Source organism: Ursus arctos, unplaced genomic scaffold (genome assembly GCF_023065955.2).
Source record: "Ursus arctos isolate Adak ecotype North America unplaced genomic scaffold, UrsArc2.0 scaffold_10, whole genome shotgun sequence".
In the NCBI taxonomy this organism is placed as follows: Eukaryota; Metazoa; Chordata; class Mammalia; order Carnivora; family Ursidae; genus Ursus; species Ursus arctos.
Window position 1 is genome coordinate 20784215 of NW_026622764.1, and position 17012 is coordinate 20801226.

The window sequence follows — 17012 nt, forward strand, 5'->3', positions numbered from 1 at the left end:
CAAAATCATTAGCCATCAGGGAAATTCAAATCAAAACCACACTGAGATACCACCTTACGCCAGTTAGAATGGCAAAAATTGACAAGGCAAGAAGCAACAATTGTTGGAGAGGATGTGGAGAAAGGGGATCCCTCCTACATTGTTGGTGGGAATGCAAGTTAGTACAGCCACTCTGGAAAACAGTGTGGAGGTCCCTTAAAAAGTTAAAAATTGAGCTACCCTATGACCCAGCCATTGCACTACTGGGTGTACCCCAAAGATACAGACGTAGTGAAGAGAAGGGCCATATGCACCCCAATGTTCATAGCAGCATTGTCCACAATAGCTAAATCGTGGAAGGAGCCGAGATGCCCTTCAATAGATGACTGGATTAAGAAGTTGTGGTCCATATATACAATGGAATATTACTCAGCTATCAGAAAGAACGAATTCTCAACATTTGCAGCAACATGGATGGCACTGGAGGAGATAATGCTAAGTGAAATAAGTCAAGCAGAGAAAGACAATTATCATATGATTTCTCTCATCTATGGAACATAAGAACTAGGATGATCGGTAGGGGAAGAAAGGGATAAAGAAAGGGGGGGTAATCAGAAGGGGGAATGAAACATGAGAGACTATGGACTATGAGAAACAAACTGAGGGCCTCGGGGGGTGGGGGTGGGGGATTGGGATAGACCAGTGATTGGTAGTAAGGAGGGCACGTATTGCATGGTGCACTGGGTGTTATACGCAACTAATGAAGCATCGAACTTTACATCGGAATCCGGGGATGTGCTGTATCACCATACACACAATATAATAAAAAATCATTTAAAGAAAAATAATAAATAAATAAATAAAATAATAATGTACAAATAGCATATGTCATGGTTAGTTTTATATCTCAACTTGGCTAAGGTATGGTGTTTGATTGAACACTAGCCTAGATAGATGTAGAGATGACCAAAAATCAGTGATGAAAAATCAGTTCACTTATAGTAGATTATCCTGGAGAACGTGGGTGAGCCCTATTCAATTGATTGAAGGCCTTACGAGTAAAATTGAAAAGTTTCTCAGGGAGGAAGACATTTTTCCTCAAGTCTTCAGCATAGAAATCTTGCCTGAGTATCAGCTTGCCCTGTGGATTTCATACTTGCCAGCCCCGGCAATTATGTGAATCAATTCCTTTATCTATAAACACACAAAGACTAAGATGTATCATATACATAATATATTAATGTGTTAATTTGGATGAGGGTGAAGATAGTGGCATTAAACAGGACATATTCAGAAACACTTACGTGGCCTTGTATGTACCTATGTGCACATATACTGAAATTTGGGACAGATTTTTGTGAAGGTTAAAGGAAGAATTTGCAAGGAAAACCAGTTTGGCTGAGTAAAATAATTTATTATTGCAGTTAAACATGTATGATTTCATGTTGATCCCATGAAAATCTAACAATTTGTGTTTATGACTTTTAAATATTAAACAGCATTTGATTAAAAAAATTATATAATGAAATTTTGCCTCAGTTTATGTAAGAAAATGTAGTTAAATTTATTAATTTTTCCTAGACTTTCTAAGTTCAGTGACTAAGCAATGACTTTTTCCAGTGATATCAAAACATCCTTCTAACCTTTGTTATTTTTTGAAGTTCAGAACAAATGTCAAAGCAAGAGATATTATAGCACTTTACAGTAGAGTTTTCAAAACGAGAGTGTGTACATCAAATCAAATTTTATCTTTAATGTTCTATATCATAGACCACTTTTATCAAAGTAAATGAGTAAAATCAAATTTTTCAAAATATAGCTTCTCAAATAAAACACAAATCTTTCTTAATTATTAAAGAAAATAATTGTTTTGAAATAAAATGGACTTACATTATATTTTGAATTTAAGGAAACTGTTGGTTTCATCATCATGTGAATCTGTTTGCCTATTACATCATTTCAAACCAGTATTAATGGGCATTATATAATTTATGCCTGTACTTTTTGGGTAATTTTTGGTAAAAGTGTGTGTCACAAGTGACACAGACCAGTAAATTTACTTGACTCTATTCTGATCTTGTGCTTAAAAAAAAAAAAAAAAAACCCACTGAATTATTATGTTTAGAATCATAATATTCATCATCATATAAAGCAAGGTCATCTTGGGTAATCCTTTTATATGATCCAAAAACTAATGGAGATACACACACATATACACACATACACAGTTTGAGGGAGAAACTAAAATAAATAACCATCACAGGAATTGGGCTAACAAAGCATTCAAAATGTGAATTGTAATATTTAAATAAATTTTATCGTTTTATTTCTGGTAGCAACAGAAAGAAATGTTTGGAGCATTCAATAATGATAATTTCCTTTTTAGAATTACTGATGAAGTAATCTAAACATTTTCTATTTTTTTCTTTTTTTCCTTTAATTTTTTAATTTAAATTACATTTAATTAACATATACTGTATTATTAGTTTCAAAGGTAGAATTTAGTGATTCATCAGTTGCATACAACACCCAGTGCTCATTACATTAAGTGCCCTCCTTAATGGCCATCACCCTGTTAACCCATCCCCCTACCCACTTCCCCTACAGCAACCCTCAGTTTGTTTCCTATAGTTGAGTCTGTTATGGTTTTCCTCCCTCTCTGTTTTCATCTTGTTTTATTTTTCCTTCCCTTCCCCGATGTTCATCTGTTTTCTTTTTTAAATTCCACAAGTGAAATCATATGATATTTGTCTTTCTTTGACTAATTTCACTTAGCATAATACCCTCTAGTTCCATCCACATTGTTGCAAATGGCAAATTCCATTTTTTAATGCCTGAGTGTAGTATTCCATTATATATATATCACCTCTTCTTTATCCATTCATCTGTTGAGGGACATCTAGGCTCTTTCCATATTTTGGCTATTGTGGACATTGTGGCTATAAACATAAAAAGATCTAAACGGTAGACAAAATGTATATGTAAAAATTGTTTAATTTTATTTCTTTTATAATGTAACCACACTTTCAACTCTGGTTGAAAATTACATTTTATAGATATGGGTGGATTGGGTTTCTTGTAGAAATATTTCAAAGGCTTATGTTTAGTTGAATTGAGTGTGTAGTAGAATTAATTCTTTAAAACACAGGACATGAATAAGTTAAAACTTTGTGAATAGTGTTTTCTGAAAGAAGTCCTGGCTAGTGAATATGCTGCCTGGGGGCATTTCTGAATCAAAAGTTTGAAATAAATGGCAGTCCTTTATCTTTCATTCATTCATTGTCTGCCTACTTTCATCCCAAGATCTTTTTTTTTTAAGATTTTATTTCTTTATTTGAGAGAGAGAGAGAGAGAGATCGTGAACAGGGGGAGGGGCAGAGGGAGAGGGAGAAGCAGACTCCCTGCTAAGCAGGGAACCTGATGTGGGGCAGATCCCAGTACCCTGGGATCATGACCTCAGCTGAAGGCAGATGCTTAACCTACTGAGCCATCCAGGTGCCCTCATCCCATGATCTAAGCATACAGAGCTAAACAAGGAAAACAATGTCCTTGCCAACATTTTTTTATTTGGGGGGAAATAAACTACAAGCAAGTAAAATATAATTAAAGAATATAAGCTCAAAGAGTGGTAAGTAGAATGATAAAAAAATAAACTTGGGTAATATAAAAAATAATAATTGTATAATAAAAGAGATACAGTCAAATCTAGTCATGTTTCCATATTTTATCAATGTGCTTATTACTCCAAAATATTTCAGCAAGAGTGGAAGAGACACCATTCTGAGGTAACTAAACTTATTTCCCTAACAAATAGACCACAATACATTTTTGCCTGGGGTTCAGTTAAAGTGAAAGAAAAAGAACAATCACAGAGTAAATTCATAAATGCAACACTCATCTGTTCCAATTCTACATGGACAGATCGATGAAAGTCCAGTCAGTGGTACTCCAAACTCTCCCTCCTCATCATAACCCTCCCTTTAAAAAATACCTAACAAGAACAGCGAATCAGCAGCAAGTAGCCAGATGCAGAATGGCTTGAGACTGGTTTATCCAAGTCTTTTTTTGTCAACCTATACAATCCAAAAATAATATATCAGAATTAGAAAAATATTTATTGTTTTTGTGACCATAAATGGACCCGGGATCAACTACCCACCCCTGTAATCCTACCTGCCCTTGCTTCCACAGCAGTTTATATGGTCTATATTCCCAAATTCCTATTCCTGTTGCTGGAGTATATATTCTCAATGTCTGGACCTCCATTCCTGAGGATGGATGTGATTGGTGACAGGTAAGATCTTGGTGAGGTATCCCGGTCCATGACATTACTTCACTGCTCATAGGTTTTCCTTAGGCTTATTCTAAGAAAATTAGAAGTGTCTGTTCAGGACTCAGAATATCAGCGAGACAGATAGCTTGCCTTGCCTGCCCAAGGCTCCCACTGTTACAAAGATTCTTTTCTTTTAATTTCTACCCCCAAAAAATCTGTCAATTCCTGACTCACCCTTCCTTTCAAAGACAATTATATCAGAAATAGTTGCCAGATTGTTTCCTCAAAAGGCACAGTGAGTAATTCCTGATATTTAATTATTATAAAAAAGTCATATGTAAAATAGTCACAAAGTAGTGAAAAATATTTCTGATTTAACAAATATTCCTAAGCAAAACATTAAAACATAACCCCAAATAATACCAGCATCTGGAAAATACCCTCATCAGTCTGACACTATCCTTTTATTTTGCTTATATGAAATAATTATGAAAAGCATTATAGGAATACATACACACATGTATTTATACCATAATGAGCTACTTCTTGATCATATATCACTACTCTTGGCCTCCACACTAATATGAGAAAGAGTCAAGATCATTTCAGGTTCGCAAGATGAATTTTTCTTTCTCTCCATCCTCAGACTCATAGCCTCACCTCAACAAAATGACTGACATCATTTGCACAAATGACTGACATCATTTCCAAGAGTGGAAATCAAATCTAAATCTTTGTCTTGTACTGTTCACCATAAGGTGCCCCAAACCCAATTGCATTAACCCCATTTCAGTCTCTAAATTCCATATTTCACCTCATAGTCCACTCCCCATGAATGCCACAAAACTTTCAGCTGTAGCCTCTGGAATTCACACTCCACACCCAGCATAATCCCTAAGCTTTGTTTCTCCTGTTACATTCACATCACCTTGTTGTACTAATTGATATAAAACTTGTTTTTAGTTTCACAAAGATACTGACAAGTGACTCCTAATACAACACCCTTAATTCATGGTTATTCCAATTTTCACATGGCTGAAAATTTCAGTACTTTGATTTCTCCTAGCTTGGAAATTTCATTACCTTAGAATTGCGATGTAATTGTATTATATTTATGTAATTATGTATATTGTCATCATATGTCATTATAATAATATATATCATTATATAAGTGTGTTATAATTATGCAAAAATATAATTATTTTTATAATAATTCCTCTATTTTGTTCTTTGGTCTTCCTCAGTCACATAGTTCCATGGTCATACAATAAATCTCAGCATAAACTAAAACCAGGGTGAGCATCACCCTCTTTTACCATCACCTCCTTTTTCTTAATCACTTTGGATAGCAATCTGATTTCAGCAATTCTTCAACTACCCCAGGATCTAAAATCTATTGTCCCTACTGTTTTGAACTATCTCTCTCCCATTTCCCCCACTTTCTTTCACCATAATGCATATTGCATTATTATTATTATGGCTTTCTTGTGCATTTCTTCAATTTCCTTGTCCTTTCTCCCTCTACCATACTCTCTAAAATCATCACCAACTGGTTAAATCCAACTTACTCTTCATGCTGTATGTGTGAGGTAATATTCTCCCTTTTCCCCTACAGACTTATTATTCTCTTGTTTTCCCTTGATCTGTCCCAGATTAGCTCCTTATGGGCTGCTTCAACTGAACTTCCTACTTTCTGTTTCCTGCTGAGATTAACTCATGGAATGAAATAGAGGGAGGTTGGAGGGTGGGGGAGACATATTTAAGGAACTTATTCTGGCTTGCTTCCTGTCAGGTCATGCGTGTGCAGGGGCTGCCAGTTCTCTAGCTAAGCCTCAGTTCCTACTGAGTGTCTTTTACGCCTTCAGCTTTAGTCCTCTCCATGCTTTTAGTTTATCTCTGAACCATGATTCAGTCATTGGACATCTTCTCCTCTTTCTACGTCTCCTTCTCTGGTGATCTCATCCATTTTCAGTACTTTAAATTCCAATTCTATCTATGATAATGAATGTCAACTTTTGATCTGCCGTATGGACTTCCTTAAATTCCAGAATCCATGTACAATAACCTCTGCAGCCCCTGCACTGGGATGTCTGATAATCTCTCATTGCCTCTCACTGTTCCCCTCACTCATTACTTATAGTCTCAATCTTCTCCTTGTTCATTCCACTTCTTGCAGTCCTTAAGTATGCCAAACTTGTTTCTACCACAGGGGCTTTGAATTTGTTACACCATCTACCTGGAGAACTGTTTCTTAGATATGCACTGGCCCAACCCCACTCTTCAAGTTCATTGCATAAATATCACTTATTCAGGAGGCCTGCTTCCCCACCCTCTAGAAAGCAAAAACATCCCCTCACCCCATGCTCTCCCTGTGTCTCTGATTTTACTCAATTGTTTTCCATAATTCATATCACTACTTAACACACATATTTATTTATCTTTTGTCTACTGCTTTCCCACTGTTATATTTCCAGGTCCTAGCATAGAGTCTGGAATATAATGTGTGCTCAATAAATATTTGCTGAAAGAATTAATGAGAGATGAATAACACAATATAGTCAGATAGATAGATGTTATGTATTCTCTATATAATCATAAAATAATTTTAAGGGTATACTGATGTTCTCTTTTAAATATTATCACAAGACATAGTACCTACAGTGTATGGTGTATTAATACTCATCAGATAGATGCCTTCCAGACTATGATGTTGAGGAATATATCTCTCTTACAAATAGAAGCAAGTTGGTATTTCAGCAACCTTGTACTTTACATGAATTAGAAATGATTTCTTCTCCACATTAAATCTCTCATGTCTTAGTATGTGATTGAATAAACATAGCCCTTTTTATTAAAGACTAGAAAATTACATTCAATATGAATGGCTAAAATGATGATTAAAAAAAAAACCCTATGATTGTCGATGTATAGACTCCAGTACATGTCTAGGCTGTTTTGCATCACCATTTCACTTAAATACCTTTTTTATTTATACTAATATCGTTCATAGATTTTCTACAGTATATAGATATTTGTTTGGATCATAATGCCTTCCTTCATCATATCAATAAATACACATATGAGCGAGGCATATCTTCATTATGGTGTTTCTAAAAGCCTATACAATTTAAAAGACAACTGTATATCTTTAAGATACATTATAATAGAAGCAAAATGTTAGGCAATCTTTCTAGAAAAAAATAGTAATACGTTATAAATGTCATTAATGTACTTACTAAAATTAGAGTTTTAACATACTATTTTATGCAGTATGTATTGCAGAATCCAAAACACTTTTCTGCACCAGCTTACAATGTGCATAGGTTAAATTAGTCAGTTGGGGATGCCTGGGTTGCTCAGTCAGTTAAGCATCCAACTCTTAATTTCGGCTCAGGTCTATATCTCAGGGTCATGAGGTTGAGCCCTGTGTTGGGGCTTAAGATTCTCTCTCTCCCTCTACCTCTGCCCCTCCCCCCCTTAAAATTTGTTACAGGCAAATTACGTGTCAATAAGACAAGAAAACAAGTGAGAATTTTCCTGTTTTACCCCTGGTGCTCTCAAGATTGAAGTGTTACTCTTTACATTGTGTGCAACATACAGTGAATGTCTGGAAGGCATCCAATACTTTAAGGAGTAAACCCTTTTCTATGAGATATCATTATGGGACATTTAAAACATCTTATCATGATTTCTAGGGGATGATATATTAAATCAGAATGTTTTCAAATTCTTGACCCTCAAAATACAATGTCTATAAGAAAAAAAAAAGTTAAAAGACTGATCTCATGAAGACCTGAACTTACTTTATTATAAAACAATTTTTATGAGATGTGTGTGAAATGTTCTTCCCATGAAAAGTGACCTATTATTCTGACAATAAATGAATAAAGAAACCCTGTATAGTCAATTTCCCTTTTTAAAATATACTGTCTAGGGGCGCCTGGGTGGCACAGTGGTTAAGCGTCTGCCTTCGGCTCAGGGCGTGATCCCGGCGTTATGGGATCAAGCCCCACATCAGGCTCCTCCGCTGTGAGCCTGCTTCTTCCTCTCCCACTCCCCCTGCTTGTGTTCCCTCTCTCGCTGGCTATCTCTATCTCTGTCGAATAAATAAATAAAATCTTTTAAAAAATAATAAAAAAATAAAAATAAAATATTTTGTCTAGTATTAAGTGTACCTCAGAGTTTTGTGGTTTTTTTTTTTTTTCCTTTTTTAGGCAACAGCAGGAAGAAATGAAGGCAAACTGTATAAGCATAGTGACTGCTCCGTTATTAAAAGAGTTTTATTCAGGGGCGCCTGGGTGGCTCAGTCGTTGGGTATCTGCCTTCAGCTCAGGGCATGATCCTGGAGTTCTGGGATCGAGGCCCGCATCGGGCTCCTCCGCTGGGAGCCTGCTTCTTCCTCTCTCACTCCCCCTGCTTGTGTTCCCTCTCTCACTGGCTGTCTCTCTCTCTCTGTCAAATAAATAAATAAAATATTTTTAAAAAATAAAAATAAAAGAGTTTTATTCAATATAGATCCACATAATCTCTGCAACCTTTATGATAAAATGTATTCTACTGTACCTAACATGCATATCACTTAACAAAAGTTTAAAAAAAGCACAGCTAAGCATGAGTTGTATTGCATTCCCCCCCCCACATACTTGTTTTTTAATTAGCAGTAGCAAATCCCTTATGATAGTTTTCCTTTTATATCACGATGATGACAATAAACACAACCAAAACATTATGGGGTGCAAAGTGGGTAATATGCCAGGGTCTAGGGTAATTTGAAAATTTACAATATCCCCTAGCAATTCTTACATATTAAGGTGAAGGAAAATATGGAATTATAGAGATTAACAAGTATTTCATTTGTTACATATATGGATTCTAAAATCAGGCCAGGACACTGCTTAAAGTTTTGTTGAAAAAAACATATATTTGTTTAAGTGTAAGGAACCTTGAGAAAGACAAGTAAGTAATTTGTACCAATTTTTTATTCAATTTAACTATACCCATTATATGACTGCCAAAGTGGAAGAAAGGGTTTCAAGTTGTTTTTTTATAGAAAAAATACAAATATGAATTTTTAATTTACTTGCTCATTAAATTAAATGTATGTTTTACTCTTTCATAGTATTATGAATATGATTGTATTTAGAATATGACTGCATTGAATTATTTGTAATCTATTCTTGGGCTGCATGAATTTGTCTTATTAAAGTATCTTTGAGTTTAGTCCAAAACAGCAAAGTCTTACAAAAAACGCATTTCTATGAAGAATAGCTATGGCTATAGTCCTTTAAAAATGTCAAATATAAGTGAAATAGATTATTTTATGCCTGTAGGTGACTTACAGTAGTTATTGAGATTTTTTTAGCATTATCACCCTATACTTTGCATTTATATTTATGTATAGGAAAATTATTTTATTCATTAGTCATTATAACATCCTGGGATACCAGAGGAACTTTGTTTGGTTCAAGAACAGACTTCATTTCATACAGATATTCTATTCATACTCAAATCAGGTTACTCTTGTCTGTTTTGCCACCACATTGGCTAGAAACCATCTCCACTAACAAGCAACTGCATGGATTTAACTTTTGATTTAGAAACATCACCAGCTAATTTTGAAAAATAATGCATTTGTTTGAGTAGGGTGACTTCTTTTGTATGATACATTTAAAATATAAGAAACTTCAAAAAATTTAGGGTGCCTGGGTGGCTCAGTCAGTTAAGCATCTGAAGCTCAGGACATGATCCCAGGGTTCTGAGATTGAGTCTCACATCTGGCTCCCTGCTCAGTGGGGAGTCTGCTTCTCTCTCTCTTTTGTCCTTCCCCCCTGTGTGTGGTATCTCTCTCTTTGTCTCTTTCTCTCTCTCTCAAATAAATAAATAAAATCTTTAACAAAGAAAAAATTTCAAAAAAATTTCTCTGATGACAGTACATCATTACTTTTGAGAAATTAAGCACAAAAAAGAACTTATAAACAAATGAGTGTATTTATGCACACCTGTATCTTTTTCTATTTTCATTATATCTGACAAACACAAAAGGAATTATTCACTCAAGCTAAAAACTTAAAGGCATTTATAGTATGAACTTTACAGTAATAGAAATAATGGCATTTTGTCAAATATGCTTCTTGCCTTGTACTTCATTTATTCCTTACATTATTTTACATATACATTCTCTTAGGAAATATGGACAGTAAATATCACTCAATTTGACAGGTAGGGATTGTTTTTCACTGAGATGCAAGAAAATTGTCATTGATAGTAATTAGAAAAGAGTTTGCCAATTTATATAAACCAAATAATGTATTTAAATGCTTAGTATATTGCTTAACACGCATGGTGCACTAGTTATTTTAAAATATTATTTCAAGCTATAATTCGTTAAGATGTATCCTAAGTAATTGCTATTTTTAAAAATTTCTTATTTAAATGTGGATGAATATCAAAAATATTCATATAAATAGGACTTTTTGGGGGTCTATCTATTGTAACTTTATATGTGTTATAATTTGTAGCATATCTGCTCTATAGAACCTGCCACTATTCCTGTTTTAGTCATCTGGATATCTTCTTATTACCTTTGAATTTTACAACATTTGACTCTACGACATAATTCAGCCTATGGTTAACTGCAGTTGGCTCACAAGTCACATCTACTTTTGGAAGCAAAAGTCACTTGGCATGAAAATGTAATACCAGAAAGAGTTAATTTGCCTTCCTGTGCCTGGTTACTTCTTACTGGGAACATGACTGGGACTCTGCACTGGAAAAGAGTACCAAATAAATATTAAATCACTCAATCTATTGATGAATCAAAACCAACAAGGAATGTTGGCTTTATCTTCTTAGAAATTGGATTACAGAATTTATTTCAGAGCCTAAGCAGAGTATGTCACAACAGCCCTAGCAAACAATATTCTGAGAAAAGACTGTAACAATGACAAAGCGCAAATGTATTATCACCCAATCAGTGCAGGGAAAATCACATTTTTAATTTTCCTAGTGGTACAAATATCTGGCATAGGAAAGTCAGCAAATGTTTTCAATGTCAGATGAAAGATATTTGAGTATCTTAGATATTAGAGTATTTTAGTTTTCTACCAATTATTTTGCTTTCTGACAGCATATAGTTTGTTTACAACTGCAAAGTGTATCAAAAATATTATATTAGAGATAAATAATACCATCAGAGTTAAAGGAGTGTTACTTCTTTGATCAGTGTTTCAGGTTACTACCTAAATGTTGCATTTGTAAATCTCTGAAAGAACACCTATAAAGTTTGGCTGAAACAATACCTAGATTTATAACTCATCATATTTTACCTACTTTTAACTACAAGAAAGCTGACTTTTCCCTACAGAACTTGAATTCAATTTCATCCAACAGAAGAAAAAAGGGGTTCTGGAAAATTCAGTGTCATGCTAATTAACTAATGAACTAGATTCATTAATTGGTTTTTACCTTTGGAGTACATGAGGGATCCATTGATACAGCTAACCACTTTAAATTTGCAGTGGCATAAAATGAATTTCAAAAGTGTCTACCAAAGAGTAGAGCAACAGGGGCTAAAGAGACATTAAAGTTGTGATACCTTAATAGATCAAGTTCATGTAGAAGAGACTTCTTTATATGCAATCAGGCCAATTAAGAGGAGGGGGAAAAAGTGTGTGTGTGTGTGTGTGTGTGTGTGTGTGTACATGTACATACAACCTAAGGGAAACAGACACTTGTTTGGGAGCACTTAAATATTTAAGTGGAATACATGTAAGTAGTGGGAGGAAATACCTTTCAATCACTCCAGATAAAATAAATTAAAATGATGATGTACATCAGTGATATCTGATCAAGTCTTCAGTAATTCATACTGTAACACCTCCAACTCAATTATATGTAGATGAGCTGTTCCTGAAAAATAATTACACTACAACTAATCCTTCTAATCAGAGCTGACAGGAAAAGCATTAATGTTGATCTTGCCCAACATAGTCATTTTGCAGATGAAAACACTAAGACTAAAACAGTTAAGTACCTTCCAAAAAAAAAAAAAAAGGTGATCAAGCAATTGAAGGAGAAAATTTGAATTTAAGCCTATGTCTTTCAATTCCAAGGTCTAATTATTAATGGATAGAATGCATGCTTACTAAGCATCAGTTAAGTGTTGGTCACTGTAGTGAGCTTTGGAGAACTAGTTGTGAAGCGGATGTCCATGTTCTCCTACATCACTATGCTTCATCTAGTTTACCTCATCATGTAGGGAGGGAAGCAGGAACTCAAGATATGCTTCAGTAAGTTACAGCATTAATGGGAGAACAGCAAGTTTTCAGATCAACTAAGAGCAATATCTGGCCTAGTCTCAAATAGAAATACAGAGTGTTTTAGGGCAGATTGTGTGGACAAGGTGATGTAAATTGAAACCTGAAGTTTGGCATTAGCCGGGAAAAGCAAGGAGAACATGTTTTCCTGGCATGTATACCATCCTGGGTGTAAGAGATAACACAAAGTTTGAAGAATTTAAGAGTTCAGCTTATTAACTCTCCTTCTTTGTCTCCTTAGCTTTTTCTGCTACAGGCTTTGCAAATCCAAGATTGAGATGAAATACAGAGGAGAGAGGGGGAGATAAGAGGAAAGATAACTGGCAAAAAGACCTTCACATGCAGACTTCTAGCACAGATGGCACATTCCTGGTCAGCTCTTTATAATTACTTTTCAAGAGTTGACTTCTTCTGGATCTTCATTTCTGATTTGCCAATCTTTAGCATTTTTCAAAAAGGGGAGAGGTACTTAATCCTGAGTACACCAGGTTTAATAAAATAGACCAAGTTTTTCAGAAGTTTCTGCAGAAGACCTGCCCACTTGGAAAAACTTGAGTGGGGACACTCCCTTGCCTACTCCTTACAGAAGGGAAAAATGAACCAAACAAATTCCCATCACTGACTTCTCTGCCCAGTGCAAAAGATTCTATTTATAAACTCTCTTATATATTCAAATTGGATGATAAGAAATGATTTTGTTGTCCCTCAATATGTTAAACACGAAGTTATTATATAGCCCAGAAATTTTATGTACTCAAAAGGTAGAAGGCATATGTCCATCCATACAAAAACATGTAAATGAATGTTCATAGAAAAATTCATAATAGTCAAAAGGCAGAAACAACCCAAGGGCCAATGAATGACGAATGGATAAGCAAACTGTGGCATGTCTATGCAATGGGATATTATTTGGCAATAAAAAGGAATGAAGTACAGGTACATACCACAGTGCGAATGAATCTTGAAAACATTGTGTTAAGTGAAAACAGGATACCATATATTGTATGGTTCTTGAATTTATGTGAAATGTCAAAAATAAGTAAATCTATAAAGACAGTAGATAGGGTAGTGTTTGCATAGGACTGGAAGTGGGTGGATGAGGACTGACTGCCAATGGGCATGGTATTTCTTTTGGGGTGATGAAAATGTTCTAAAATTAGATTGTAGTGAATCCTGCACTTTGTTTAAGATTAGCCTATGGGGTTACTTTATACCAGTTGTTCTCAGTTTTGAGAACAAATCCCAAGATAAAATATTTATGTTAACATACATATACAATTTTACTCTGTCTTTAGTCACAAATAACTAAAGATGGTTTATAAGAACACATATAATACAAACAGAAAAGTAGATGTTTAATGGAATCACGGTCAAATATAAAATTAGAAAAGTCATAGGTCAGGAAAGAGAATAATTTTCAGGAATGCAAGCCATAAAGTTTGTATAAAATTTCAAAACCCTAACTATATATTAGTTATAAAAAGTGTCTTAAGCATCTTAGCCACCAAAACAAGTAGGAAAATATCAGTTAAAAGATTAAGCTTGTAGGGGCGCCTGGGTGGCACAGCGGTTGAGTGTCTGCCTTCGGCTCAGGGCGTGATCCCGGCGTTATGGGATCGAGCCCCACATCAGGCTCCTCCGCTATGAGCCTGCTTCTTCCTCTCCCACTCCCCCTGCTTGTGTTCCCTCTCTCGCTGGCTGTCTCTATCTCTGTCAAATAAATAAATAAAATCTTTTTTTTTTTTTTAAAGATTAAGCTTGTAAAGATTAAAACAAACCAAATTTTCAAGCTATGCCGGGCTTTTTTCCAATACACACAATTGAGAAATTTTTCTCCCAAGGGACATAAGAGGATGCTACAAGATGCAGACTAATGCAACCTTAACTTCATTACAACAATAAGTACAATTTTTAAAAAGTTATATTGCTCTTTGTTTATAAAAGCCCTTAATGTTAGGTAAAGGTATACTCTAGAGCTCATTACAAGAAATGAGCCCAAATAAAGAAACTAAATGATGTGTTTCCAGTATTCTGTTCTCTCATTATCTGACTTGGTCCATGGTTTCGAGTTTCAATTGTCTTGGTAAAAATAGAAGCATGACATCCAAATTAGTTAAACTCATATGCCATATTATTTAAGGGGGCTTTCCATTGAATAGCTGAAAATTTCAAAATCATGCCCCTTGAAAAGAATGTATTTTGTGTTGCCTTTCATGGAAGGGCTCTTTGGATTGCTAATTAATAAAATACAGTAGTATAAATATAAGAAACCCTAAATACATCAACCGGGGTCCCAACAAAAGACCAATTTCACACTCATTTTGGGAAATTTGTAGAAATTTTACTAAGGAACCACTGATATAATCCTGGGAGTGTAGGAAAACCACAAGAAACAGTTCAGTATTCTGGGAGCTAGAAATAGTAGGGTTCTTTCTACTTGTAGTTCCTGAGAAAACAAAGACAGGAAGCAATTATCACAACCCAGACAGAGGAAGGGAGAGGAGGAAAGGCTGGTTTGAAGGAGTTGTGACCTCAGGTCAAGGGAAACTACCAGTTGAGATAATTCCACAATGAGAGAGTCAGGGAAATAAGAACCCAGGCTCTCATCTTCTCCCATGCATTGGTTCCCTGCCTGCATGGTTATACCCAAGCAGAAGCCGGAACACAGGAAAGCCCATTGGTATTTTGGAACCCCTATAGTTCAACCTGCTGGGCACTGATCAGGGTAGAAAATAATGGTGAATGGATCAGGAAGGGCAACACTGAAAATACGCATCCAAAAGGAGGAATACCTAACATATTAGAAATGTCACCCCTGTTACCAAACTCAACTTTAATTGTGGGCTTATTTTTATTTACAGTCTCTATTGTATTTCCTTGAGAAATGTGGTATTTTGCACCACCCAAAGACTAACCTTTGAGTAATCAATTTTACTATAGATATTTTTTAAAAGAGTGAAAGGATCAGTAACTAAGGTGATTGATTGTTGTCAACAATTGAGCAGCATTGTTGCCAGAAAACTGTTGATAGACTCTAGATGAGAAAATATTGGTTGAAATCTTTAGTTTTTAAGTGGCAATAGGACTTGTAAAGTCATTCCAGCATTGTACTACCAATATCCTCCTACCAACTCCCCTAATCTATTTTAACCAAATTACTCTGAGTGAGGCTTGGCGAGGTCAGAAGCAGATCAAGAAAGAGGAACTGGAAAGAATATTACAGTTTGTTACAGTTCTTTTAGTGAGAACACAGCATGCCACTTGGTCACTTGGGGGAAGCACTTGGGTTAGTCATGAGGCAGAAGGAGAAAGGAAAATTGTGGCCAAGAGCACTTACTGTGGTTTCCATGGGAAAAAATGCTTAGGATTAGCTAGTTATAATTTCTGGGGCACAGGGGCTGTCCTAGATTATCTGATATTTACCCTGGGGGAGATTAGAAGAGTTGTATGAGTGTGAAGGCCTGCTAAAGGAGGCGATCAGGTGTGAACTAATTCAGCTATTCAAGAAGGGGAACTGACTGGCCTCTAGCCAGTATCTCAGAACTGGTCAAGATGAGATTTTTAAAAAATTATATTGCATCTACCCCCCCCTTTTTTTTGTTTGTTTTTTAAAGATTTTATTTATTTGTTTGTTTATTTATTTATTTATTTATTCATTCATTCATTCATTTATTTATTTATTTATTTATCAGAGAGAGAGAGAACACAAGCAGGGGGACCAGCAGGCAGAAGGAGAAGCAGGCTCCCTGCTGAGCAAGGAGCTCAATGCCTGACTCAATTCCAGGACCCTGTGATCATGACCTGAGCCGAAGGCAGATGCTTAACCGACTGAGCCACCCAGGCATCCCTATTTAAAAGTAAGAGGAAAAAGGAGGAGAAAATTTACAGCTTCAATAGTGAGACAGTCATGTTACCTCACCTTTTCTACCACATAAATTTACATTAGGGACATTTTATTGTAAGGCAACTTTATTTATTGCTTTTATTATAATGTAATTTTTTATTTCACATATTTATATAAATTGATCACCAAAAATGTGTCCTTTTGATTGATACACCAAAATTATGTCTCCAATCTCATATTCCAACATCTTGTTAGAGCTAAAGACTACAATATGGTAGAAATAATATTATTTTTAAGTGTTGAATTAAAATAAACATTTTATCACCAGAAATAACAATAATGATAGTATTAGTTGACTGATTACTGTGGGTCTGGCACTGAGCTAAATGTTTTATGTATGTTGCTTATGATCTCACAGGAACCATTTGAGGTACATATGATATTCTCCATTTTATAGATCAGAAAGCTAGGGCATAAAATATTACATTGCACAAAATCATTGAATTACAAACAGCAGTAAGATTTGAATGATATCTTCTGCCTTAAGTACTCACACCCCTATGTTAGTATTAAGGAATTATTTACGTTGCTTTATAATCCC